The sequence below is a fragment of the Schistocerca cancellata genome, chromosome 1, assembly GCF_023864275.1.
Source record: "Schistocerca cancellata isolate TAMUIC-IGC-003103 chromosome 1, iqSchCanc2.1, whole genome shotgun sequence".
In the NCBI taxonomy this organism is placed as follows: domain Eukaryota; kingdom Metazoa; phylum Arthropoda; class Insecta; order Orthoptera; family Acrididae; genus Schistocerca; species Schistocerca cancellata.
The window spans coordinates 5,688,092-5,709,933 of NC_064626.1; the positions used below are offsets into that span (position 1 = coordinate 5,688,092).

Here is a 21,842-nt window from a genome sequence, read left to right on the forward strand (position 1 = left end):
GTGACGGCCGAATTGGCGGGCGCACCGCCGCGTGTGTTAGACGCACTGCTGCTCGTTGCACCCCCTGTCATTCGCTGGGCGCGTGCAGCCTTCGACACTAGCGGAGGACGCATCTTGTCCCTGGTGTTCAGCGGAGGGCCTGTGCGGGGTGTGGCAGTGTCGTGCTGGAGGGCCCACTGGTAGCGATGTGGGCTACCTCGCCTCGCCACGCCTCGCCTCGCCTCGCCTCACACCAGGTGTCTGCGTAGTTTGCAGTGCATTCGCACCATTCCTATCCCTGTCCCTGTCCCCGTCCCGACTTGTCCCGACTTTGCTCGACTGCCGCTCGCTGCCGCTCGGGTCGTGGTCCATATGACAGCGCAAGCACGACAAACGTCTGCGGGACGAGACGAGACGAGACGAGACGAGACGACTAAGGAATAAATTCGTGGTTACAAATCAAATTTGGAACTCAACACACCTACACAACAATAGGCGGTGACGTATTTCAGAAATCACCTGCCGATTCGTACTGTTTTGTCGTTTTCAAAGTCTTCTTGGCAAACTTGGTTAGCACATTCTCCCTCAAACTGAGTTAATTACTGCATTTTCGTTCCATTACAGTAGTTTAAAAGGCATAAGGAAGCATCTTTGTCACAACAGAAAGGTAGTTTGAAAATTGGGCTGGCGACATAACAAAAAAAAAACAGTAAGGGAGCCAACAGCACCCGGGTTTCCCAGGCGGTCACCCATCCAAGTACTAGCCGGGCCCGATGATGCTTAACTTCGGTGATCGGACGAGAACCGGTGTATTCATCATGGTATGGCCGTTGGCGCTCATCTAAAGTAGGAGCACGGCAGAATTCGCGTTCGGATTTTCTCCCAACACACAAAATGTTAGTTTTCGGCCGCATTTGACGAAAGCGCTTCCTTCCGCAACCGCCAGTTCCTCGAGGACGGCGCGGGGAGGCACGCCCGGCGTCCCAGCAGAGTGACGGCCGAATTGGCGGGCGCACCGCCGCGTGTGTGAGACGCACTGCTGCTCGTTGCACCCCCTGTCATTCGCTGGGCACGTTCAGCCTTCGACACTAGCGGAGGACGCATCTTTTCCCTGGTGTTCAGCGGAGGGCCTGTGCGGGGTGTGGCAGTGTCGTGCTGGAGGGCCCACTGGTAGCGATGTGGGCTTCCTCGCCGCGCCTCGCCTCGCCTCGCCTCGCCTCACACCAGGTGTCTGCGTAGTTTGCAGTGCATTCGCACCATTCCTATCCCTGTCCCTGTCCCCGTCCCGACTTGTCCCGACTTTGCTCGACTGCCGCTCGCTGCCGCTCGGGTCGTGGTCCATATGACAGCGCAAGCACGACAAACGTCTGCGGGTCGAGACGAGACAAGACGAGACGAGACGACTAAGGAATAAATTCGTGGTTACAAATCAAATTTGGAACTCAACACACCTACACAACAATAGGCGGTGACGTATTTCAGAAATCACCTGCCGATTCGTACTGTTTTGTCGTTTTGAAAGTCTTCTTGGCAAACTTGGTTAGCACATTCTCCCTCAAACTGAGTTAATTACTGCATTTTCGTACCATTACAGTGGTTTGAAAGGCTTAAGGAAGCATCTTTGTCACAACAGAAAGGTAGTTTGAAAATTGGGCTGGCGACATAACAAAAAAAAAAACAGGAAGGGAGCCAACATCACCCGGGTTTCCCAGGCGGTCACCCATCCAAGTACTAGCCGGGCCCGATAATGCTTAACTTCGGTGATCGGACGAGATCCGGTGAATTCATCATGGTATGGCCGTTGACGCTCATCTAATGTAGGAGCACGGCAGAATTCGCGTTCGGCTTTTCTCCCAACACACAAAATGTTAGTTTTCGGCCGCATTTGACGAAAGCGCTTCCTTCCGCAACCGCCAGTTCCTCGAGGACGGCGCGGGGAGGCGCGCCCGGCGTCCCAGCAGAGTGACGGCCGAATTGGCGGGCGCACCGCCGCGTGTGTGAGACGCACTGCTGCTCGTTGCACCCCCTGTCATTCGCTGGGCGCGTGCAGCCTTCGACACTAGCGGAGGACGCATCTTGTCCCTGGTGTTCAGCGGAGGGCCTGTGCGGGGTGTGGCAGTGTCGTGCTGGAGGGCCCACTGGTAGCGATGTGGGCTTCCTCGCCTCGCCTCGCCTCGCCTCGCCTCGCCTCACACCAGGTGTCTGCGTAGTTTGCAGTGCATTCGCACCATTCCTATCCCTGTCCCTGTCCCCGTCCCGACTTGTGCCGACTTTGCTCGACTGCCGCTCGCTGCCGCTCGGGTCGTGGTCCATATGACAGCGCAAGCACGACAAACGTCTGCGGGACGAGACGAGACGAGATGAGACGAGACGAGACGACTAAGGAATAATTTCGTGGTTACAAATCAAATTTGGAACTCTACACTCCTACACGACAATAGGCGGTGACGTATTTCAGAAATCACCTGCCGATGCGTACTGTTTTGTCGTTTTCAAAGTCTTCTTGGCAAACTTGGTTAGCACATTCTCCCTCAAACTGAGTTAATTACTGCATTTTCGTTCCATTACAGTAGTTTAAAAGGCATAAGGAAGCATCTTTGTCACAACAGAAAGGTAGTTTGAAAATTGGGCTGGCGACATAACAAAAAAAAACAGTAAGGGAGCCAACAGCACCCGGGTTTCCCAGGCGGTCACCCATCCAAGTACTAGCCGGGCCCGATGATGCTTAACTTCGGTGATCGGACGAGAACCGGTGAATTCATCATGGTATGGCCGTTGGCGCTCATCTAATGTAGGAGCACGGCAGAATTCGCGTTCGGCTTTTCTCCCAACACACAAAATGTTAGTTTTCGGCCGCATTTGACGAAAGCGCTTCCTTCCGCAACCGCCAGTTCCTCGAGGACGGCGCGGGGAGGCACGCCCGGCGTCCCAGCAGAGTGACGGCCGAATTGGCGGGCGCACCGCCGCGTGTGTTAGACGCACTGCTGCTCGTTGCACCCCCTGTCATTCGCTGGGCGCGTGCAGCCTTCGACACTAGCGGAGGACGCATCTTGTCCCTGGTGTTCAGCGGAGGGCCTGTGCGGGGTGTGGCAGTGTCGTGCTGGAGGGCCCACTGGTAGCGATGTGGGCTACCTCGCCTCGCCACGCCTCGCCTCGCCTCGCCTCACACCAGGTGTCTGCGTAGTTTGCAGTGCATTCGCACCATTCCTATCCCTGTCCCTGTCCCCGTCCCGACTTGTCCCGACTTTGCTCGACTGCCGCTCGCTGCCGCTCGGGTCGTGGTCCATATGACAGCGCAAGCACGACAAACGTCTGCGGGACGAGACGAGACGAGACGAGACGAGACGACTAAGGAATAAATTCGTGGTTACAAATCAAATTTGGAACTCAACACACCTACACAACAATAGGCGGTGACGTATTTCAGAAATCACCTGCCGATTCGTACTGTTTTGTCGTTTTCAAAGTCTTCTTGGCAAACTTGGTTAGCACATTCTCCCTCAAACTGAGTTAATTACTGCATTTTCGTTCCATTACAGTAGTTTAAAAGGCATAAGGAAGCATCTTTGTCACAACAGAAAGGTAGTTTGAAAATTGGGCTGGCGACATAACAAAAAAAAAACAGTAAGGGAGCCAACAGCACCCGGGTTTCCCAGGCGGTCACCCATCCAAGTACTAGCCGGGCCCGATGATGCTTAACTTCGGTGATCGGACGAGAACCGGTGTATTCATCATGGTATGGCCGTTGGCGCTCATCTAAAGTAGGAGCACGGCAGAATTCGCGTTCGGATTTTCTCCCAACACACAAAATGTTAGTTTTCGGCCGCATTTGACGAAAGCGCTTCCTTCCGCAACCGCCAGTTCCTCGAGGACGGCGCGGGGAGGCGCGCCCGGCGTCCCAGCAGAGTGACGGCCGAATTGGCGGGCGCACCGCCGCGTGTGTGAGACGCACTGCTGCTCGTTGCACCCCCTGTCATTCGCTGGGCGCGTGCAGCCTTCGACACTAGCGGAGGACGCATCTTTTCCCTGGTGTTCAGCGGAGGGCCTGTGCGGGGTGTGGCAGTGTCGTGCTGGAGGGCCCACTGGTAGCGATGTGGGCTTCCTCGCCGCGCCTCGCCTCGCCTCGCCTCGCCTCACACCAGGTGTCTGCGTAGTTTGCAGTGCATTCGCACCATTCCTATCCCTGTCCCTGTCCCCGTCCCGACTTGTCCCGACTTTGCTCGACTGCCGCTCGCTGCCGCTCGGGTCGTGGTCCATATGACAGCGCAAGCACGACAAACGTCTGCGGGTCGAGACGAGACAAGACGAGACGAGACGACTAAGGAATAAATTCGTGGTTACAAATCAAATTTGGAACTCAACACACCTACACAACAATAGGCGGTGACGTATTTCAGAAATCACCTGCCGATTCGTACTGTTTTGTCGTTTTCAAAGTCTTCTTGGCAAACTTGGTTAGCACATTCTCCCTCAAACTGAGTTAATTACTGCAGTTTCGTACCATTACAGTAGTTTGAAAGGCTTAAGGAAGCATCTTTGTCACAACAGAAAGGTAGTTTGAAAATTGGGCTGGCGACATAACAAAAAAAAAACAGGAAGGGAGCCAACATCACCCGGGTTTCCCAGGCGGTCACCCATCCAAGTACTAGCCGGGCCCGATGATGCTTAACTTCGGTGATCGGACGAGAACCGGTGAATTCATCATGGTATGGCCGTTGGCGCTCATCTAATGTAGGAGCACGGCAGAATTCGCGTTCGGCTTTTCTCCCAACACACAAAATGTTAGTTTTCGGCCGCATTTGACGAAAGCGCTTCCTTCCGCAACCGCCAGTTCCTCGAGGACGGCGCGGGGAGGCGCGCCCGGCGTCCCAGCAGAGTGACGGCCGAATTGGCGGGCGCACCGCCGCGTGTGTGAGACGCACTGCTGCTCGTTGCACCCCCTGTCATTCGCTGGGCGCGTGCAGCCTTCGACACTAGCGGAGGACGCATCTTGTCCCTGGTGTTCAGCGGAGGGCCTGTGCGGGGTGTGGCAGTGTCGTGCTGGAGGGCCCACTGGTAGCGATGTGGGCTTCCTCGCCTCGCCTCGCCTCGCCTCGCCTCGCCTCACACCAGGTGTCTGCGTAGTTTGCAGTGCATTCGCACCATTCCTATCCCTGTCCCTGTCCCCGTCCCGACTTGTCCCGACTTTGCTCGACTGCCGCTCGCTGCCGCTCGGGTCGTGGTCCATATGACAGCGCAAGCACGACAAACGTCTGCGGGACGAGACGAGACGAGACGAGACGAGACGACTAAGGAATAAATTCGTGGTTACAAATCAAATTTGGAACTCAACACACCTACACAACAATAGGCGGTGACGTATTTCAGAAATCACCTGCCGATTCGTACTGTTTTGTCGTTTTCAAAGTCTTCATGGCAAACTTGGTTAGCACATTCTCCCTCAAACTGAGTTAATTACTGCATTTTCGTTCCATTACAGTAGTTTAAAAGGCATAAGGAAGCATCTTTGTCACAACAGAAAGGTAGTTTGAAAATTGGGCTGGCGACATAACAAAAAAAAAACAGTAAGGGAGCCAACAGCACCCGGGTTTCCCAGGCGGTCACCCATCCAAGTACTAGCCGGGCCCGATGATGCTTAACTTCGGTGATCGGACGAGAACCGGTGTATTCATCATGGTATGGCCGTTGGCGCTCATCTAATATAGGAGCACGGCAGAATTCGCGTTCGGCTTTTCTCCCAACACACAAAATGTTAGTTTTCGGCCGCATTTGACGAAAGCGCTTCCTTCCGCAACCGCCAGTTCCTCGAGGACGGCGCGGGGAGGCGCGCCCGGCGTCCCAGCAGAGTGACGGCCGAATTGGCGGGCGCACCGCCGCGTGTGTGAGACGCACTGCTGCTCGTTGCTCCCCCTGTCATTCGCTGGGCGCGTGCAGCCTTCGACACTAGCGGAGGACGCATCTTGTCCCTGGTGTTCAGCGGAGGGCCTGTGCGGGGTGTGGCAGTGTCGTGCTGGAGGGCCCACTGGTAGCGATGTGGGCTTCTCGCCGCGCCTCGCCTCGCCTCGCCTCGCCTCACACCAGGTGTCTGCGTAGTTTGCAGTGCATTCGCACCATTCCTATCCCTGTCCCTGTCCCCGTCCCGACTTGTCCCGACTTTGCTCGACTGCCGCTCGCTGCCGCTCGGGTCGTGGTCCATATGACAGCGCAAGCACGACAAACGTCTGCGGGACGAGACGAGACGAGACGAGACGACTAAGGAATAAGTTCGTGGTTACAAATCAAATTTGGAACTCAACACACCTACACAACAATAGGCGGTGACGTATTTCAGAAATCACCTGCCGATTCGTACTGTTTTGTCGTTTTCAAAGTCTTCTTGGCAAACTTGGTTAGCACATTCTCCCTCAAACTGAGTTAATTACTGCATTTTCGTACCATTACAGTAGTTTGAAAGGCTTAAGGAAGCATCTTTGTCACAACAGAAAGGTAGTTTGAAAATTGGGCTGGCGACATAACAAAAAAAAAAACAGGAAGGGAGCCAACATCACCCGGGTTTCCCAGGCGGTCACCCATCCAAGTACTAGCCGGGCCCGATGATGCTTAACTTCGGTGATCGGACGAGAACCGGTGTATTCATCATGGAATGGCCGTTGGCGCTCATCTAATGTAGGAGCACGGCAGAATTCGCGTTCGGCTTTTCTCCCAACACACAAAATGTTAGTTTTCGGCCGCATTTGACGAAAGCGCTTCCTTCCGCAACCGCCAGTTCCTCGAGGACGGCGCGGGGAGGCACGCCCGGCGTCCCAGCAGAGTGACGGCCGAATTGGCGGGCGCACCGCCGCGTGTGTTAGACGCACTGCTGCTCGTTGCACCCCCTGTCATTCGCTGGGCGCGTGCAGCCTTCGACACTAGCGGAGGACGCATCTTGTACCTGGTGTTCAGCGGAGGGCCTGTGCGGGGTGTGGCAGTGTCGTGCTGGAGGGCCCACTGGTAGCGATGTGGGCTTCCTCGCCTCACCACGCCTCGCCTCGCCTCGCCTCACACCAGGTGTCTGCGTAGTTTGCAGTGCATTTGCACCATTCCTATCCCTGTCCCTGTCCCCGTCCCGACTTGTGCCGACTTTGCTCGACTGCCGCTCGCTGCCGCTCGGGTCGTGGTCCATATGACAGCGCAAGCACGACAAACGTCTGCGGGACGAGACGAGACGAGATGAGACGAGACGAGACGACTAAGGAATAAATTCGTGGTTACAAATCAAATTTGGAACTCTACACTCCTACACGACAATAGGCGGTGACGTATTTCAGAAATCACCTGCCGATTCGTACTGTTTTGTCGTTTTCAAAGTCTTCTTGGCAAACTTGGTTAGCACATTCTCCCTCAAACTGAGTTAATTACTGCATTTTCGTTCCATTACAGTAGTTTAAAAGGCATAAGGAAGCATCTTTGTCACAACAGAAAGGTAGTTTGAAAATTGGGCTGGCGACATAACAAAAAAAAAACAGTAAGGGAGCCAACAGCACCCGGGTTTCCCAGGCGGTCACCCATCCAAGTACTAGCCGGGCCCGATGATGCTTAACTTCGGTGATCGGACGAGAACCGGTGTATTCATCATGGTATGGCCGTTGGCGCTCATCTAATGTAGGAGCACGGCAGAATTCGCGTTCGGCTTTTCTCCCAACACACAAAATGTTAGTTTTCGGCCGCATTTGACGAAAGCGCTTCCTTCCGCAACCGCCAGTTCCTCGAGGACGGCGCGGGGAGGCACGCCCGGCGTCCGAGCAGAGTGACGGCCGAATTGGCGGGCGCACCGCCGCGTGTGTTAGACGCACTGCTGCTCGTTGCACCCCCTGTCATTCGCTGGGCGCGTGCAGCCTTCGACACTAGCGGAGGACGCATCTTGTCCCTGGTGTTCAGCGGAGGGCCTGTGCGGGGTGTGGCAGTGTCGTGCTGGAGGGCCCACTGGTAGCGATGTGGGCTACCTCGCCTCGCCACGCCTCGCCTCGCCTCGCCTCACACCAGGTGTCTGCGTAGTTTGCAGTGCATTCGCACCATTCCTATCCCTGTCCCTGTCCCCGTCCCGACTTGTCCCGACTTTGCTCGACTGCCGCTCGCTGCCGCTCGGGTCGTGGTCCATATGACAGCGCAAGCACGACAAACGTCTGCGGGACGAGACGAGACGAGACGAGACGACTAAGGAATAAATTCGTGGTTACAAATCAAATTTGGAACTCAACACACCTACACAACAATAGGCGGTGACGTATTTCAGAAATCACCTGCCGATTCGTACTGTTTTGTCGTTTTCAAAGTCTTCTTGGCAAACTTGGTTAGCACATTCTCCCTCAAACTGAGTTAATTACTGCATTTTCGTTCCATTACAGTAGTTTAAAAGGCATAAGGAAGCATCTTTGTCACAACAGAAAGGTAGTTTGAAAATTGGGCTGGCGACATAACAAAAAAAAAAACAGTAAGGGAGCCAACAGCACCCGGGTTTCCCAGGCGGTCACCCATCCAAGTACTAGCCGGGCCCGATGATGCTTAACTTCGGTGATCGGACGAGAACCGGTGTATTCATCATGGTATGGCCGTTGGCGCTCATCTAATGTAGGAGCACGGCAGAATTCGCGTTCGGCTTTTCTCCCAACACACAAAATGTTAGTTTTCGGCCGCATTTGACGAAAGCGCTTCCTTCCGCAACCGCCAGTTCCTCGAGGACGGCGCGGGGAGGCACGCCCGGCGTCCCAGCAGAGTGACGGCCGAATTGGCGGGCGCACCGCCGCGTGTGTTAGACGCACTGCTGCTCGTTGCACCCCCTGTCATTCGCTGGGCGCGTGCAGCCTTCGACACTAGCGGAGGACGCATCTTGTCCCTGGTGTTCAGCGGAGGGCCTGTGCGGGGTGTGGCAGTGTCGTGCTGGAGGGCCCACTGGTAGCGATGTGGGCTTCCTCGCCTCGCCACGCCTCGCCTCGCCTCGCCTCACACCAGGTGACTGCGTAGTTTGCAGTGCATTCGCACCATTCCTATCCCTGTCCCTGTCCCCGTCCCGACTTGTGCCGACTTTGCTCGACTGCCGCTCGCTGCCGCTCGGGTCGTGGTCCATATGACAGCGCAAGCACGACAAACGTCTGCGGGACGAGACGAGACGAGATGAGACGAGACGAGACGACTAAGGAATAAATTCGTGGTTACAAATCAAATTTGGAACTCTACACTCCTACACGACAATAGGCGGTGACGTATTTCAGAAATCACCTGCCGATTCGTACTGTTTTGTCGTTTTCAAAGTCTTCTTGGCAAACTTGGTTAGCACATTCTCCCTCAAACTGAGTTAATTACTGCATTTTCGTTCCATTACAGTAGTTTAAAAGGCTTAAGGAAGCATCTTTGTCACAACAGAAAGGTAGTTTGAAAATTGGGCTGGCGACATAACAAAAAAAAAACAGTAAGGGAGCCAACAGCACCCGGGTTTCCCAGGCGGTCACCCATCCAAGTACTAGCCGGGCCCGATGATGCTTAACTTCGGTGATCGGACGAGAACCGGTGTATTCATCATGGTATGGCCGTTGACGCTCATCTAATGTAGGAGCACGGCAGAATTCGCGTTCGGCTTTTCTCCCAACACACAAAATGTTAGTTTTCGGCCGCATTTGACGAAAGCGCTTCCTTCCGCAACCGCCAGTTCCTCGAGGACGGCGCGGGGAGGCACGCCCGGCGTCCCAGCAGAGTGACGGCCGAATTGGCGGGCGCACCGCCGCGTGTGTTAGACGCACTGCTGCTCGTTGCACCCCCTGTCATTCGCTGGGCGCGTGCAGCCTTCGACACTAGCGGAGGACGCATCTTGTCCCTGGTGTTCAGCGGAGGGCCTGTGCGGGGTGTGGCAGTGTCGTGCTGGAGGGCCCACTGGTAGCGATGTGGGCTACCTCGCCTCGCCACGCCTCGCCTCGCCTCGCCTCACACCAGGTGTCTGCGTAGTTTGCAGTGCATTCGCACCATTCCTATCCCTGTCCCTGTCCCCGTCCCGACTTGTCCAGACTTTGCTCGACTGCCGCTCGCTGCCGCTCGGGTCGTGGTCCATATGACAGCGCAAGCACGACAAACGTCTGCGGGACGAGACGAGACGAGACGAGACGACTAAGGAATAAATTCGTGGTTACAAATCAAATTTGGAACTCAACACACCTACCCAACAATAGGCGGTGACGTATTTCAGAAATCACCTGCCGATTCGTACTGTTTTGTCGTTTTCAAAGTCTTCTTGGCAAACTTGGTTAGCACATTCTCCCTCAAACTGAGTTAATTACTGCATTTTCGTTCCATTACAGTAGTTTAAAAGGCATAAGGAAGCATCTTTGTCACAACAGAAAGGTAGTTTGAAAATTGGGCTGGCGACATAACAAAAAAAAAAACAGTAAGGGAGCCAACAGCACCCGGGTTTCCCAGGCGGTCACCCATCCAAGTACTAGCCGGGCCCGATGATGCTTAACTTCGGTGATCGGACGAGAACCGGTGTATTCATCATGGTATGGCCGTTGGCGCTCATCTAATGTAGGAGCACGGCAGAATTCGCGTTCGGCTTTTCTCCCAACACACAAAATGTTAGTTTTCGGCCGCATTTGACGAAAGCGCTTCCTTCCGCAACCGCCAGTTCCTCGAGGACGGCGCGGGGAGGCACGCCCGGCGTCCCAGCAGAGTGACGGCCGAATTGGCGGGCACACCGCCGCGTGTGTTAGACGCACTGCTGCTCGTTGCACCCCCTGTCATTCGCTGGGCGCGTGCAGCCTTCGACACTAGCGGAGGACGCATCTTGTCCCTGGTGTTCAGCGGAGGGCCTGTGCGGGGTGTGGCAGTGTCGTGCTGGAGGGCCCACTGGTAGCGATGTGGGCTTCCTCGCCTCGCCACGCCTCGCCTCGCCTCGCCTCACACCAGGTGACTGCGTAGTTTGCAGTGCATTCGCACCATTCCTATCCCTGTCCCTGTCCCCGTCCCGACTTGTGCCGACTTTGCTCGACTGCCGCTCGCTGCCGCTCGGGTCGTGGTCCATATGACAGCGCAAGCACGACAAACGTCTGCGGGACGAGACGAGACGAGATGAGACGAGACGAGACGACTAAGGAATAAATTCGTGGTTACAAATCAAATTTGGAACTCTACACTCCTACACGACAATAGGCGGTGACGTATTTCAGAAATCACCTGCCGATTCGTACTGTTTTGTCGTTTTCAAAGTCTTCTTGGCAAACTTGGTTAGCACATTCTCCCTCAAACTGAGTTAATTACTGCATTTTCGTTCCATTACAGTAGTTTAAAAGGCTTAAGGAAGCATCTTTGTCACAACAGAAAGGTAGTTTGAAAATTGGGCTGGCGACATAACAAAAAAAAAACAGTAAGGGAGCCAACAGCACCCGGGTTTCCCAGGCGGTCACCCATCCAAGTACTAGCCGGGCCCGATGATGCTTAACTTCGGTGATCGGACGAGCACCGGTGTATTCATCATGATATGGCCGTTGACGCTCATCTAATGTAGGAGCACGGCAGAATTCGCGTTCGGCTTTTCTCCCAACACACAAAATGTTAGTTTTCGGCCGCATTTGACGAAAGCGCTTCCTTCCGCAACCGCCAGTTCCTCGAGGACGGCGCGGGGAGGCACGCCCGGCGTCCCAGCAGAGTGACGGCCGAATTGGCGGGCGCACCGCCGCGTGTGTTAGACGCACTGCTGCTCGTTGCACCCCCTGTCATTCGCTGGGCGCGTGCAGCCTTCGACACTAGCGGAGGACGCATCTTGTCCCTGGTGTTCAGCGGAGGGCCTGTGCGGGGTGTGGCAGTGTCGTGCTGGAGGGCCCACTGGTAGCGATGTGGGCTACCTCGCCTCGCCACGCCTCGCCTCGCCTCGCCTCACACCAGGTGTCTGCGTAGTTTGCAGTGCATTCGCACCATTCCTATCCCTGTCCCTGTCCCCGTCCCGACTTGTCCCGACTTTGCTCGACTGCCGCTCGCTGCCGCTCGGGTCGTGGTCCATATGACAGCGCAAGCACGACAAACGTCTGCGGGACGAGACGAGACGAGACGAGACGACTAAGGAATAAATTCGTGGTTACAAATCAAATTTGGAACTCAACACACCTACACAACAATAGGCGGTGACGTATTTCAGAAATCACCTGCCGATTCGTACTGTTTTGTCGTTTTCAAAGTCTTCTTGGCAAACTTGGTTAGCACATTCTCCCTCAAACTGAGTTAATTACTGCATTTTCGTTCCATTACAGTAGTTTAAAAGGCTTAAGGAAGCATCTTTGTCACAACAGAAAGGTAGTTTGAAAATTGGGCTGGCGACATAACAAAAAAAAACAGTAAGGGAGCCAACAGCACCCGGGTTTCCCAGGCGGTCACCCATCCAAGTACTAGCCGGGCCCGATGATGCTTAACTTCGGTGATCGGACGAGAACCGGTGTATTCATCATGGTATGGCCGTTGGCGCTCATCTAATGTAGGAGCACGGCAGAATTCGCGTTCGGCTTTTCTCCCAACACACAAAATGTTAGTTTTCGGCCGCATTTGACGAAAGCGCTTCCTTCCGCAACCGCCAGTTCCTCGAGGACGGCGCGGGGAGGCACGCCCGGCGTCCCAGCAGAGTGACGGCCGAATTGGCGGGCGCACCGCCGCGTGTGTTAGACGCACTGCTGCTCGTTGCACCCCCTGTCATTCGCTGGGCGCGTGCAGCCTTCGACACTAGCGGAGGACGCATCTTGTACCTGGTGTTCAGCGGAGGGCCTGTGCGGGGTGTGGCAGTGTCGTGCTGGAGGGCCCACTGGTAGCGATGTGGGCTTCCTCGCCTCACCACGCCTCGCCTCGCCTCGCCTCACACCAGGTGTCTGCGTAGTTTGCAGTGCATTTGCACCATTCCTATCCCTGTCCCTGTCCCCGTCTCGACTTGTGCCGACTTTGCTCGACTGCCGCTCGCTGCCGCTCGGGTCGTGGTCCATATGACAGCGCAAGCACGACAAACGTCTGCGGGACGAGACGAGACGAGATGAGACGAGACGAGACGACTAAGGAATAAATTCGTGGTTACAAATCAAATTTGGAACTCTACACTCCTACACGACAATAGGCGGTGACGTATTTCAGAAATCACCTGCCGATTCGTACTGTTTTGTCGTTTTCAAAGTCTTCTTGGCAAACTTGGTTAGCACATTCTCCCTCAAACTGAGTTAATTACTGCATTTTCGTTCCATTACAGTAGTTTAAAAGGCATAAGGAAGCATCTTTGTCACAATAGAAAGGTAGTTTGAAAATTGGGCTGGCGACATAACAAAAAAAAAACAGTAAGGGAGCCAACAGCACCCAGGTTTCCCAGGCGGTCACCCATCCAAGTACTAGCCGGGCCCGATGATGCTTAACTTCGGTGATCGGACGAGAACCGGTGTATTCATCATGGTATGGCCGTTGGCGCTCATCTAATGTAGGAGCACGGCAGAATTCGCGTTCGGCTTTTCTCCCAACACACAAAATGTTAGTTTTCGGCCGCATTTGACGAAAGCGCTTCCTTCCGCAACCGCCAGTTCCTCGAGGACGGCGCGGGGAGGCACGCCCGGCGTCCCAGCAGAGTGACGGCCGAATTGGCGGGCGCACCGCCGCGTGTGTTAGACGCACTGCTGCTCGTTGCACCCCCTGTCATTCGCTGGGCGCGTGCAGCCTTCGACACTAGCGGAGGACGCATCTTGTCCCTGGTGTTCAGCGGAGGGCCTGTGCGGGGTGTGGCAGTGTCGTGCTGGAGGGCCCACTGGTAGCGATGTGGGCTACCTCGCCTCGCCACGCCTCGCCTCGCCTCGCCTCACACCAGGTGTCTGCGTAGTTTGCAGTGCATTCGCACCATTCCTATCCCTGTCCCTGTCCCCGTCCCGACTTGTCCCGACTTTGCTCGACTGCCGCTCGCTGCCGCTCGGGTCGTGGTCCATATGACAGCGCAAGCACGACAAACGTCTGCGGGACGAGACGAGACGAGACGAGACGAGACGACTAAGGAATAAATTCGTGGTTACAAATCAAATTTGGAACTCAACACACCTACACAACAATAGGCGGTGACGTATTTCAGAAATCACCTGCCGATTCGTACTGTTTTGTCGTTTTCAAAGTCTTTTTGGCAAACTTGGTTAGCACATTCTCCCTCAAACTGAGTTAATTACTGCATTTTCGTACCATTACAGTAGTTTAAAAGGCTTAAAGAAGCATCTTTGTCACAACAGAAAGGTAGTTTGAAAATTGGGCTGGCGACATAACAAAAAAAAAAAAACAGGAAGGGAGCCAGCAGCACCCGGGTTTCCCAGGCGGTCACCCATCCAAGTACTAGCCGGGCCCGATGATGCTTAACTTCGGTGATCGGACGAGAACCGGTGTATTCATCATGGTATGGCCGTTGGCGCTCATCTAATGTAGGAGCACGGCAGAATTCGCGTTCGGCTTTTCTCCCAACACACAAAATGTTAGTTTTCGGCCGCATTTGACGAAAGCGCTTCCTTCCGCAACCGCCAGTTCCTCGAGGACGGCGCGGGGAGGCACGCCCGGCGTCCAAGCAGAGTGACGGCCGAATTGGCGGGCGCACCGCCGCGTGTGTTAGACGTACTGCTGCTCGTTGCACCCCCTGTCATTCGCTGGGCGCGTGCAGCCTTCGACACTAGCGGAGGACGCATCTTGTCCCTGGTGTTCAGCGGAGGGCCTGTGCGGGGTGTGGCAGTGTCGTGCTGGAGGGCCCACTGGTAGCGATGTGGGCTACCTCGCCTCGCCACGCCTCGCCTCGCCTCGCCTCACACCAGGTGTCTGCGTAGTTTGCAGTGCATTCGCACCATTCCTATCCCTGTCCCTGTCCCCGTCCCGACTTGTCCCGACTTTGCTCGACTGCCGCTCGCTGCCGCTCGGGTCGTGGTCCATATGACAGCGCAAGCACGACAAACGTCTGCGGGACGAGACGAGACGAGACGAGACGAGACGACTAAGGAATAAATTCGTGGTTACAAATCAAATTTGGAACTCAACACACCTACACAACAATAGGCGGTGACGTATTTCAGAAATCACCTGCCGATTCGTACTGTTTTGTCGTTTTCAAAGTCTTTTTGGCAAACTTGGTTAGCACATTCTCCCTCAAACTGAGTTAATTACTGCATTTTCGTACCATTACAGTAGTTTAAAAGGCTTAAAGAAGCATCTTTGTCACAACAGAAAGGTAGTTTGAAAATTGGGCTGGCGACATAACAAAAAAAAAAAAACAGGAAGGGAGCCAGCAGCACCCGGGTTTCCCAGGCGGTCACCCATCCAAGTACTAGCCGGGCCCGATGATGCTTAACTTCGGTGATCGGACGAGAACCGGTGTATTCATCATGGTATGGCCGTTGGCGCTCATCTAATGTAGGAGCACGGCAGAATTCGCGTTCGGCTTTTCTCCCAACACACAAAATGTTAGTTTTCGGCCGCATTTGACGAAAGCGCTTCCTTCCGCAACCGCCAGTTCCTCGAGGACGGCGCGGGGAGGCACGCCCGGCGTCCAAGCAGAGTGACGGCCGAATTGGCGAGCGCACCGCCGCGTGTGTTAGACGTACTGCTGCTCGTTGCACCCCCTGTCATTCGCTGGGCGCGTGCAGCCTTCGACACTAGCGGAGGACGCATCTTGTCCCTGGTGTTCAGCGGAGGGCCTGTGCGGGGTGTGGCAGTGTCGTGCTGGAGGGCCCACTGGTAGCGATGTGGGCTTCCTCGCCTCACCACGCCTCGCCTCGCCTCGCCTCACACCAGGTGTCTGCGTAGTTTGCAGTGCATTCGCACCATTCCTATCCCTGTCCCTGTCCCCGTCCCGACTTGTGCCGACTTTGCTCGACTGCCGCTCGCTGCCGCTCGGGTCGTGGTCCATATGACAGCGCAAGCACGACAAACGTCTGCGGGACGAGACGAGACGAGATGAGACGAGACGAGACGACTAAGGAATAAATTCGTGGTTACAAATCAAATTTGGAACTCTACACTCCTACACGACAATAGGCGGTGACGTATTTCAGAAATCACCTGCCGATTCGTACTGTTTTGTCGTTTACAAAGTCTTCTTGGCAAACTTGGTTAGCACATTCTCCCTCAAACTGAGTTAATTACTGCATTTTCGTTCCATTATAGTAGTTTAAAAGGCATAAGGAAGCATCTTTGTCACAACAGAAAGGTAGTTTGAAAATTGGGCTGGCGACATAACAAAAAAAAAAAACAGGAAGGGAGCCAGCAGCACCCGGGTTTCCCAGGCGGTCACCCATCCAAGTACTAGCCGGGCCCGATGATGCTTAACTTCGGTGATCGGACGAGAACCGGTGTATTCATCATGGTATGGCCGTTGGCGCTCATCTAATGTAGGAGCACGGCAGAATTCGCGTTCGGCTTTTCTCCCAACACACAAAATGTTAGTTTTCGGCCGCATTTGACGAAAGCGCTTCCTTCCGCAACCGCCAGTTCCTCGAGGACGGCGCGGGGAGGCACGCCCGGCGTCCCAGCAGAGTGACGGCCGAATTGGCGGGCGCACCGCCGCGTGTGTTAGACGCACTGCTGCTCGTTGCACCCCCTGTCATTCGCTGGGCGCGTGCAGCCTTCGACACTAGCGGAGGACGCATCTTGTCCCTGGTGTTCAGCGGAGGGCCTGTGCGGGGTGTGGCAGTGTCGTGCTGGAGGGCCCACTGGTAGCGATGTGGGTTACCTCGCCTCGCCACGCCTCGCCTCGCCTCGCCTCACACCAGGTGTCTGCGTAGTTTGCAGTGCATTCGCACCATTCCTATCCCCGTCCCTGTCCCCGTCCCGACTTGTGCCGACTTTGCTCGACTGCCGCTCGCTGCCGCTCGGGTCGTGGTCCATATGACAGCGCAAGCACGACAAACGTCTGCGGGACGAGACGAGACGAGACGAGACGACTAAGGAATAAATTCGTGGTTACAAATCAAATTTGGAACTCAACACACCTACACAACAATAGGCGGTGACGTATTTCAGAAATCACCTGCCGATTCGTACTGTTTTGTCGTTTTCAAAGTCTTCTTGGCAAACTTGGTTAGCACATTCTCCCTCAAACTGAGTTAATTACTGCATTTTCGTACCATTACAGTAGTTTAAAAGGCTTAAAGAAGCATCTTTGTCACAACAGAATGGTAGTTTGAAAATTGGGCTGGCGACATAACAAAAAAAAAAAACACGAAGGGAGCCAGCAGCACCCGGGTTTCCCAGGCGGTCACCCATCCAAGTACTAGCCGGGCCCGATGATGCTTAACTTCGGTGATCGGACGAGAACCGGTGTATTCATCATGGTATGGCCGTTGGCGCTCATCTAATGTAGGAGCACGGCAGAATTCGCGTTCGGCTTTTCTCCCAACACACAAAATGTTAGTTTTCGGCCGCATTTGACGAAAGTGCTTCCTTCCGCAACCGCCAGTTCCTCGAGGACGGCGCGGGGAGGCACGCCCGGCGTCCCAGCAGAGTGACGGCCGAATTGGCGGGCGCACCGCCGCGTGTGTTAGACGCACTGCTGCTCGTTGCACCCCCTGTCATTCGCTGGGCGCGTGCAGCCTTCGACACTAGCGGAGGACGCATCTTGTACCTGGTGTTCAGCGGAGGGCCTGTGCGGGGTGTGGCAGTGTCGTGCTGGAGGGCCCACTGGTAGCGATGTGGGCTTCCTCGCCTCACCACGCCTCGCCTCGCCTCGCCTCACACCAGGTGTCTGCGTAGTTTGCAGTGCATTTGCACCATTCCTATCCCTGTCCCTGTCCCCGTCTCGACTTGTGCCGACTTTGCTCGACTGCCGCTCGCTGCCGCTCGGGTCGTGGTCCATATGACAGCGCAAGCACGACAAACGTCTGCGGGACGAGACGAGACGAGATGAGACGAGACGAGACGACTAAGGAATAAATTCGTGGTTACAAATCAAATTTGGAACTCTACACTCCTACACGACAATAGGCGGTGACGTATTTCAGAAATCACCTGCCGATTCGTACTGTTTTGTCGTTTTCAAAGTCTTCTTGGCAAACTTGGTTAGCACATTCTCCCTCAAACTGAGTTAATTACTGCATTTTCGTTCCATTACAGTAGTTTAAAAGGCATAAGGAAGCATCTTTGTCACAACAGAAAGGTAGTTTGAAAATTGGGCTGGCGACATAACAAAAAAAAAACAGTAAGGGAGCCAACAGCACCCAGGTTTCCCAGGCGGTCACCCATCCAAGTACTAGCCGGGCCCGATGATGCTTAACTTCGGTGATCGGACGAGAACCGGTGTATTCATCATGGTATGGCCGTTGGCGCTCATCTAATGTAGGAGCACGGCAGAATTCGCGTTCGGCTTTTCTCCCAACACACAAAATGTTAGTTTTCGGCCGCATTTGACGAAAGCGCTTCCTTCCGCAACCGCCAGTTCCTCGAGGACGGCGCGGGGAGGCACGCCCGGCGTCCCAGCAGAGTGACGGCCGAATTGGCGGGCGCACCGCCGCGTGTGTTAGACGCACTGCTGCTCGTTGCACCCCCTGTCATTCGCTGGGCGCGTGCAGCCTTCGACACTAGCGGAGGACGCATCTTGTCCCTGGTGTTCAGCGGAGGGCCTGTGCGGGGTGTGGCAGTGTCGTGCTGGAGGGCCCACTGGTAGCGATGTGGGCTACCTCGCCTCGCCACGCCTCGCCTCGCCTCGCCTCACACCAGGTGTCTGCGTAGTTTGCAGTGCATTCGCACCATTCCTATCCCTGTCCCTGTCCCCGTCCCGACTTGTCCCGACTTTGCTCGACTGCCGCTCGCTGCCGCTCGGGTCGTGGTCCATATGACAGCGCAAGCACGACAAACGTCTGCGGGACGAGACGAGACGAGATGAGACGAGACGAGACGACTAAGGAATAAATTCGTGGTTACAAATCAAATTTGGAACTCTACACTCCTACACGACAATAGGCGGTGACGTATTTCAGAAATCACCTGCCGATTCGTACTGTTTTGTCGTTTTCAAAGTCTTCTTGGCAAACTTGGTTAGCACATTCTCCCTCAAACTGAGTTAATTACTGCATTTTCGTTCCATTACAGTAGTTTAAAAGGCATAAGGCAGCATCTTTGTCACAACAGAAAGGTAGTTTGAAAATTGGGCTGGCGACATAACAAAAAAAAAAACAGTAAGGGAGCCAACAGCACCCGGGTTTCCCAGGCGGTCACCCATCCAAGTACTAGCCGGGCCCGATGATGCTTAACTTCGGTGATCGGACGAGAACCGGTGTATTCATCATGGTATGGCCGTTGGCGCTCATCTAATGTAGGAGCACGGCAGAATTCGCGTTCGGCTTTTCTCCCAACACACAAAATGTTAGTTTTCGGCCGCATTTGACGAAAGCGCTTCCTTCCGCAACCGCCAGTTCCTCGAGGACGGCGCGGGGAGGCACGCCCGGCGTCCCAGCAGAGTGACGGCCGAATTGGCGGGCGCACCGCCGCGTGTGTTAGACGCACTGCTGCTCGTTGCACCCCCTGTCATTCGCTGGGCGCGTGCAGCCTTCGACACTAGCGGAGGACGCATCTTGTCCCTGGTGTTCAGCGGAGGGCCTGTGCGGGGTGTGGCAGTGTCGTGCTGGAGGGCCCACTGGTAGCGATGTGGGCTTCCTCGCCTCGCCACGCCTCGCCTCGCCTCGCCTCACACCAGGTGACTGCGTAGTTTGCAGTGCATTCGCACCATTCCTATCCCTGTCCCTGTCCCCGTCCCGACTTGTGCCGACTTTGCTCGACTGCCGCTCGCTGCCGCTCGGGTCGTGGTCCATATGACAGCGCAAGCACGACAAACGTCTGCGGGACGAGACGAGACGAGATGAGACGAGACGAGACGACTAAGGAATAAATTCGTGGTTACAAATCAAATTTGGAACTCTACACTCCTACACGACAATAGGCGGTGACGTATTTCAGAAATCACCTGCCGATTCGTACTGTTTTGTCGTTTTCAAAGTCTTCTTGGCAAACTTGGTTAGCACATTCTCCCTCAAACTGAGTTAATTACTGCATTTTCGTTCCATTACAGTAGTTTAAAAGGCTTAAGGAAGCATCTTTGTCACAACAGAAAGGTAGTTTGAAAATTGGGCTGGCGACATAACAAAAAAAAAAAACAGGAAGGGAGCCAGCAGCACCCGGGTTTCCCAGGCGGTCACCCATCCAAGTACTAGCCGGGCCCGATGATGCTTAACTTCGGTGATCGGACGAGAACCGGTGTATTCATCATGGTATGGCCGTTGGCGCTCATCTAATGTAGGAGCACGGCAGAATTCGCGTTCGGCTTTTCTCCCAACACACAAAATGTTAGTTTTCGGCCGCATTTGACGAAAGCGCTTCCTTCCGCAACCGCCAGTTCCTCGAGGACGGCGCGGGGAGGCACGCCCGGCGTCTCAGCAGAGTGACGGCCGAATTGGCGGGCGCACCGCCGCGTGTGTTAGACGCACTGCTGCTCGTTGCACCCCCTGTCATTCGCTGGGCGCGTGCAGCCTTCGACACTAGCGGAGGACGCATCTTGTCCCTGGTGTTCAGCGGAGGGCCTGTGCGGGGTGTGGCAGTGTCGTGCTGGAGGGCCCACTGGTAGCGATGTGGGTTACCTCGCCTCGCCACGCCTCGCCTCGCCTCGCCTCACACCAGGTGTCTGCGTAGTTTGCAGTGCATTCGCACCATTCCTATCCCTGTCCCTGTCCCCGTCCCGACTTGTGCCGACTTTGCTCGACTGCCGCTCGCTGCCGCTCGGGTCGTTGTCCATATGACAGCGCAAGCACGACAAACGTCTGCGGGACGAGACGAGACGAGACGAGACGACTAAGGAATAAATTCGTGGTTACAAATCAAATTTGGAACTCAACACACCTACACAACAATAGGCGGTGACGTATTTCAGAAATCACCTGCCGATTCGTACTGTTTTGTCGTTTTCAAAGTCTTCTTGGCAAACTTGGTTAGCACATTCTCCCTCAAACTGAGTTAATTACTGCATTTTCGTACCATTACAGTAGTTTAAAAGGCTTAAAGAAGCATCTTTGTCACAACAGAATGGTAGTTTGAAAATTGGGCTGGCGACATAACAAAAAAAAAAAACACGAAGGGAGCCAGCAGCACCCGGGTTTCCCAGGCGGTCACCCATCCAAGTACTAGCCGGGCCCGATGATGCTTAACTTCGGTGATCGGACGAGAACCGGTGTATTCATCATGGTATGGCCGTTGGCGCTCATCTAATGTAGGAGCACGGCAGAATTCGCGTTCGGCTTTTCTCCCAACACACAAAATGTTAGTTTTCGGCCGCATTTGACGAAAGTGCTTCCTTCCGCAACCGCCAGTTCCTCGAGGACGGCGCGGGGAGGCACGCCCGGCGTCCCAGCAGAGTGACGGCCGAATTGGCGGGCGCACCGCCGCGTGTGTTAGACGCACTGCTGCTCGTTGCACCCCCTGTCATTCGCTGGGCGCGTGCAGCCTTCGACACTAGCGGAGGACGCATCTTGTACCTGGTGTTCAGCGGAGGGCCTGTGCGGGGTGTGGCAGTGTCGTGCTGGAGGGCCCACTGGTAGCGATGTGGGCTTCCTCGCCTCACCACGCCTCGCCTCGCCTCGCCTCACACCAGGTGTCTGCGTAGTTTGCAGTGCATTTGCACCATTCCTATCCCTGTCCCTGTCCCCGTCTCGACTTGTGCCGACTTTGCTCGACTGCCGCTCGCTGCCGCTCGGGTCGTGGTCCATATGACAGCGCAAGCACGACAAACGTCTGCGGGACGAGACGAGACGAGATGAGACGAGACGAGACGACTAAGGAATAAATTCGTGGTTACAAATCAAATTTGGAACTCTACACTCCTACAC

General features: G+C 55.1%; 22 non-coding genes across 22 annotated transcripts; all 22 read right to left on the reverse strand.

Moving 5' to 3' along the window:
* Positions 1-695: 695 nt before the first annotated feature.
* On the reverse strand, positions 696-814 carry LOC126103305 (5S ribosomal RNA). Its single transcript, XR_007523299.1, has one exon. It is a non-coding gene; the product is annotated as a 5S ribosomal RNA (ribosomal RNA).
* Positions 815-1,666: 852 nt separating this feature from the next.
* LOC126101668 (5S ribosomal RNA) lies at positions 1,667-1,785 on the reverse strand. The gene has a single exon (XR_007522400.1). It is a non-coding gene; the product is annotated as a 5S ribosomal RNA (ribosomal RNA).
* An 855-nt stretch (positions 1,786-2,640) lies between these two features.
* On the reverse strand, positions 2,641-2,759 carry LOC126101151 (5S ribosomal RNA). Its single transcript, XR_007522278.1, has one exon. It is a non-coding gene; the product is annotated as a 5S ribosomal RNA (ribosomal RNA).
* Positions 2,760-3,610: 851 nt separating this feature from the next.
* On the reverse strand, positions 3,611-3,729 carry LOC126103427 (5S ribosomal RNA). The gene has a single exon (XR_007523300.1). It is a non-coding gene; the product is annotated as a 5S ribosomal RNA (ribosomal RNA).
* An 851-nt stretch (positions 3,730-4,580) lies between these two features.
* On the reverse strand, positions 4,581-4,699 carry LOC126101537 (5S ribosomal RNA). The gene has a single exon (XR_007522336.1). It is a non-coding gene; the product is annotated as a 5S ribosomal RNA (ribosomal RNA).
* An 851-nt stretch (positions 4,700-5,550) lies between these two features.
* LOC126103548 (5S ribosomal RNA) lies at positions 5,551-5,669 on the reverse strand. The gene has a single exon (XR_007523301.1). It is a non-coding gene; the product is annotated as a 5S ribosomal RNA (ribosomal RNA).
* Positions 5,670-6,515: 846 nt separating this feature from the next.
* On the reverse strand, positions 6,516-6,634 carry LOC126101545 (5S ribosomal RNA). The gene has a single exon (XR_007522337.1). It is a non-coding gene; the product is annotated as a 5S ribosomal RNA (ribosomal RNA).
* Positions 6,635-7,490: 856 nt separating this feature from the next.
* Positions 7,491-7,609, reverse strand: LOC126103670 (5S ribosomal RNA). Its single transcript, XR_007523302.1, has one exon. It is a non-coding gene; the product is annotated as a 5S ribosomal RNA (ribosomal RNA).
* Positions 7,610-8,456: 847 nt separating this feature from the next.
* Positions 8,457-8,575, reverse strand: LOC126103793 (5S ribosomal RNA). The gene has a single exon (XR_007523303.1). It is a non-coding gene; the product is annotated as a 5S ribosomal RNA (ribosomal RNA).
* An 856-nt stretch (positions 8,576-9,431) lies between these two features.
* On the reverse strand, positions 9,432-9,550 carry LOC126099792 (5S ribosomal RNA). Its single transcript, XR_007522131.1, has one exon. It is a non-coding gene; the product is annotated as a 5S ribosomal RNA (ribosomal RNA).
* An 847-nt stretch (positions 9,551-10,397) lies between these two features.
* LOC126103926 (5S ribosomal RNA) lies at positions 10,398-10,516 on the reverse strand. Its single transcript, XR_007523305.1, has one exon. It is a non-coding gene; the product is annotated as a 5S ribosomal RNA (ribosomal RNA).
* An 856-nt stretch (positions 10,517-11,372) lies between these two features.
* LOC126101590 (5S ribosomal RNA) lies at positions 11,373-11,491 on the reverse strand. The gene has a single exon (XR_007522351.1). It is a non-coding gene; the product is annotated as a 5S ribosomal RNA (ribosomal RNA).
* Positions 11,492-12,336: 845 nt separating this feature from the next.
* LOC126104047 (5S ribosomal RNA) lies at positions 12,337-12,455 on the reverse strand. Its single transcript, XR_007523306.1, has one exon. It is a non-coding gene; the product is annotated as a 5S ribosomal RNA (ribosomal RNA).
* Positions 12,456-13,311: 856 nt separating this feature from the next.
* On the reverse strand, positions 13,312-13,430 carry LOC126101108 (5S ribosomal RNA). Its single transcript, XR_007522265.1, has one exon. It is a non-coding gene; the product is annotated as a 5S ribosomal RNA (ribosomal RNA).
* An 854-nt stretch (positions 13,431-14,284) lies between these two features.
* LOC126101257 (5S ribosomal RNA) lies at positions 14,285-14,403 on the reverse strand. Its single transcript, XR_007522297.1, has one exon. It is a non-coding gene; the product is annotated as a 5S ribosomal RNA (ribosomal RNA).
* An 854-nt stretch (positions 14,404-15,257) lies between these two features.
* Positions 15,258-15,376, reverse strand: LOC126101265 (5S ribosomal RNA). The gene has a single exon (XR_007522298.1). It is a non-coding gene; the product is annotated as a 5S ribosomal RNA (ribosomal RNA).
* An 858-nt stretch (positions 15,377-16,234) lies between these two features.
* On the reverse strand, positions 16,235-16,353 carry LOC126101272 (5S ribosomal RNA). Its single transcript, XR_007522299.1, has one exon. It is a non-coding gene; the product is annotated as a 5S ribosomal RNA (ribosomal RNA).
* Positions 16,354-17,201: 848 nt separating this feature from the next.
* LOC126101280 (5S ribosomal RNA) lies at positions 17,202-17,320 on the reverse strand. The gene has a single exon (XR_007522300.1). It is a non-coding gene; the product is annotated as a 5S ribosomal RNA (ribosomal RNA).
* An 856-nt stretch (positions 17,321-18,176) lies between these two features.
* On the reverse strand, positions 18,177-18,295 carry LOC126101113 (5S ribosomal RNA). The gene has a single exon (XR_007522266.1). It is a non-coding gene; the product is annotated as a 5S ribosomal RNA (ribosomal RNA).
* Positions 18,296-19,152: 857 nt separating this feature from the next.
* Positions 19,153-19,271, reverse strand: LOC126104168 (5S ribosomal RNA). The gene has a single exon (XR_007523307.1). It is a non-coding gene; the product is annotated as a 5S ribosomal RNA (ribosomal RNA).
* An 858-nt stretch (positions 19,272-20,129) lies between these two features.
* LOC126101288 (5S ribosomal RNA) lies at positions 20,130-20,248 on the reverse strand. Its single transcript, XR_007522301.1, has one exon. It is a non-coding gene; the product is annotated as a 5S ribosomal RNA (ribosomal RNA).
* Positions 20,249-21,096: 848 nt separating this feature from the next.
* LOC126101295 (5S ribosomal RNA) lies at positions 21,097-21,215 on the reverse strand. The gene has a single exon (XR_007522302.1). It is a non-coding gene; the product is annotated as a 5S ribosomal RNA (ribosomal RNA).
* Positions 21,216-21,842: the final 627 nt, after the last annotated feature.